Source organism: Haemaphysalis longicornis, unplaced genomic scaffold, assembly GCF_048455015.1.
Source record: "Haemaphysalis longicornis isolate Haplotype H1 unplaced genomic scaffold, Haemaphysalis longicornis Haplotype H1 scaffold_4, whole genome shotgun sequence".
Classification (NCBI taxonomy): Eukaryota; Metazoa; Arthropoda; class Arachnida; order Ixodida; family Ixodidae; genus Haemaphysalis; species Haemaphysalis longicornis.
The window spans coordinates 215,978,277-215,982,242 of NW_027526361.1; positions in this window are offsets into that span (position 1 = coordinate 215,978,277).

Below are 3,966 nucleotides of genomic sequence, written 5' to 3' on the forward strand. Positions count from 1 at the left end.
CCTCCTTCACGTTTTGTCTGCCCTCGCTGCGTTTCTTTTGCCTGTCTTGCGGTGTTACAAGTTTTCGGACTCTTCAATGTGCGGTCTACCTTCGGATGCAGTCTCTGCTTAGACAGTGCGTTGCAGCGGCGTTTTTATTAGGATTGCCGTCTAGCCAAGGTAAGCACGATTTACCAGTTGTTTGCGCGTACAGTGTCGCACAAAAATTAATCGATGTATGTTTGCCTTGCAATGAAAGAGTTTTAAAGCCTTTTATTGAATCCGCACGTGGTTGTTAAGCCTTACCTCCTCCGCGAACACGATTTTCTACTGTAACTACTCCGTGCAAGGGAATGTACTCACAAATCAGAGACAGCAAGAAGACGTAAAAAACGAATTTCAGTGCTTTCCTTTTTGCGCCTAATTTTTAGCTCGGGTCCTGCTGAGTGGCCGGGGGCTGTTGCTACGAATTTCCTTGTAGATCCAGTTATTCCGTTCTGAGCTTATTTAGGACTATAACTTGCAGCCAGGAACGTCATAACAGCCAGGAACGTTTTTAGCACAGCCTCTTCACAGAAAGTCCGCCGCCCATGTTTACGCGCTTGAGAAATTTGCGAAGTATATTCGTGCTGAGCACGACGTCGCGGGTTCGATTCCCGACCGCGGCGGCCGCTTTTTTGATGGAGGCGAAAAGCAAAAACGTCCATGTGTACGAGATTTCGACGCACGTTAAAAACCCCCAGGTGGTAGAAATTAATACGGAGCCTTCCAGTACGGCGTGCCTCATCGCCTGTGTAGCGTCGGCGAGTTAAACCCTACAAACAGAGTGTGAGAGGGAAAGAGGTTCCCCGCCCGCACTACATAAGTATCGCACCCTAAAAACACTGAAATCAGTGTATTCAGGGACGCAGCTTTTTAGGGGCGAAGCTCCTTAGGGCGTGGGTCTGTCCATCCTCGACGTATGTATGTAGCCACCTCTAGTTTAGTTCTTGGATTGTTTACTAGATGGCGTGGCTACCTCTAGTTTAGTTATTGGATTGTTTACTAGATGGCGGGGAGCGTTGTAATAAAATCCGTTCGCTGTTGGCGCGCGCTCGGAGTCGCCCGATGGATAAGGCGGCAGATGTGCGAGCCCGCGAGGCAGAAGCGCTCCGTGAAGCTGCGCGACGCCGCCGCCAAGATCCTGCCGTACGAGAGGGGGAGGCCGAAGCGTGTCGTCTGGCTGCGCGACGACGCCGCCAAGATCACAGCGTTCGAGAACGAGATGCCCAAGCGTCACGGCAACGGCGCGAGGACCCTGCCGTACGCGAAGCGGCACGACTGCGGCGCGAAGAGGATCTCCAAAACGTCAGAGAACGGGAAGCGGCGAGAAAGCGCGCGTATCGGCAGGCAGACCCCGATTCAGTGAGAGCTCGTGAGGCGTCTGCAAAACGCATCAGGCGAGCTCAGCCCCAAGGTGCCGACGCGCGGTTTAAGCGAGACTTTCTAGGCGTTACGTTCGGACACAGATGTAGTGGGCGAACTTTCACTGAAGAGTCACGGTTTTACCGATGATTTCCCCTCAGGAGCTTCGCCCACTCATCATCATTCACCCCGTGGATATGCTGTGAATTTTTTTCTGTTCACAGCAGCCGCTCACAGCTGCGCAGGATCACAGCAGCCGCCGTACAGGGAAGGATCCCAGTTTGTGGCATACATGCATCCGAATAATGCGCATGCCCGGGCCAAACGGCGAGAAGCGGAGCAGCCTTCGGGATTTTTGTCTGTCGCATGTCGCCATTCTGTCAACTAAAGCCATGAAAGAGTTTATGCCCTCAGTTTGGAAGTGACCAAAAGTGTTAAAAGCCACCCGCGTAATCTTCGGTGCAAGTGGCTGTAGGGACACTAAGTGCTTCATGCCTAGGGACTTAAAATGATTTGGTTATCTAAGACAAACTGTATGATAGTAGCCACTAAGTTACAATCAGTTTCCGTTTCTATGGTCACGCAGAACCAAGAACCAGCAAAGGAAGGACGGAGAAGGAAGGAGGGCTGCGAGGGGGGCAACCAGTTCCTGGCACGAGACCCCTCGGTTCCCAGAACGGGCCCCCGGCCGGGTTCGTCTCTTTTTGTGCCTTGGATCGCTCCCCCAAAACTTAAACTTCGTGAAACTTCAGCACGTTCCACCCTTCCTCTTTAGTGTTTCCTAGCAAATTTTCCCCTCCTTGCTGTATTGATTTTGTAGCGTATTCACGAACACGTGTGCGCGTTCCCAGGGGCTCTTAGGTGCTCCTGGGCGAGTGAGAGTTTCAAAAACGTGCTCAAAGGCACCGAAAATCAGCAAGTCTAGAGCGGGTGTGCGTGGGGGTCTTTGCGGTTGTGTGTGTTTAGCAGCCGAAATTGCTCATTTGCGTCTAAAGGGTGTACTTAAAGGAGATTCATTTAGGTGTCTCGAGTATTTATGAAGACACTACTTTTTACTTGATGGTCCCGGACACTAACAGGTGTTTATCTGTTTTTTCTTGTTAACGAAGCGAGCATTTAGAATTTCTTTCCAGTTGCTCCCTAAAATAATGCTTACGCTGTCTGTGTACAGCAAAAAGTATACAATCACCGGTGATGTGCGGCGGAGAGCAAGGAAAGTACATATGTGTGTCAGCAAAAATACTTTGTTCTTGCTTGTGCTTACGCTAATCTAATGACTTTTATGTGACCTTTCTACTACAATCCTGCCCATGCATTTTAAGTGCAATGCACTTCTTAAGCGACCCTGAACCTGTGTCCACCGGCGATGTCCGCATCACATACCCACGTGGGGGATTGGCCAGGAATCGGGCGTGAGAAGGGCGAATGCACCCGCTTAAATGCATCTTTCTTTCTTTGTAGTTGTGTGTGTGTGTGTGATCTCTCTTTCGCGAACATTACCGAACCGCGCAAATTCAACTCGTGCATTCGCACTTTCACATTCTTCCCCTTGGGGAAATACGGGGAATTTTTTTAAACTGTTTCGCTGCGCACTATTTTTTTAGCACGTAATCTCCGAAGAAGTTGACGCCGAAATACGGAACACATAACAATAATTATAGTTAATAAGATTACTATTTATCTTATTTTACTAGGGTCCTGTGAGGTCACAGACCAGGTTTGTCCAAGATAGTTTAAAAACGAGAATGGCCACCATTTCAAGTTAACTCAAGCGCCTAATAAACAGAAGCAGCGTAATGTTGTTGCATGTTTGGTAACGTTGTGAGCTGTCTTTTTTCTCCTAATTTTCGCTAATTATTACCCGTAGACAATCTCCAAACATCAGCCTTCCCCCCAACCACAGATCCAATGTCGCTGCCGCATGACGATATAAACTATGCTTCACACAACATACATTGTCTTACGTCCTTCAAAGGGGAATTGTTGCCATGATGGTTTTTTTTTCTTTGAAGGGTAAACTAAAAACTCCTTGTTCACGAGGAACGTTGGTACGGCTAGAAAAAAGGCCTGATTGATTTGACATTTATTTGCCTCTAAAAAAGAAGTGTTTCCCTAATATTTTCCCCTGTTTTCTTTTCACTTTTCACTGCAGGTGCTGGTGAAATTTCCCGCGAGGAGAATCCGAAGTACGGGGACTCTGATGCACAACGCTGCATCTGCGCAGGCTGCAGAGGTGGCTCAAAGGCATTCATTCCTGCTGCTTAGTAATGGCGAAATTGGCCACTTTGCTGAGGTGTACAATAAACAACTTTCAAACTGCCAATCTGTGCGCATACATGTTGTTCTTTTCGGTCACTTGCTGGCCCACAATCAGAGCATGACCGGTTTACATTTTCACAATGGAGGATATCTTTAGGCAACAGCCTATTTAACTTTTCAAAACCACAAAATGAAGTTTTCTAGTTGAACATTAACAATTCGCCCTACGACACATTGCAAGGCATCTCTCAATCTATGTAGGGTTTTTTTTAGTATACACTAGTACCACATTTAGAGTATATTTGAAGCAGTATTTTCTGTACT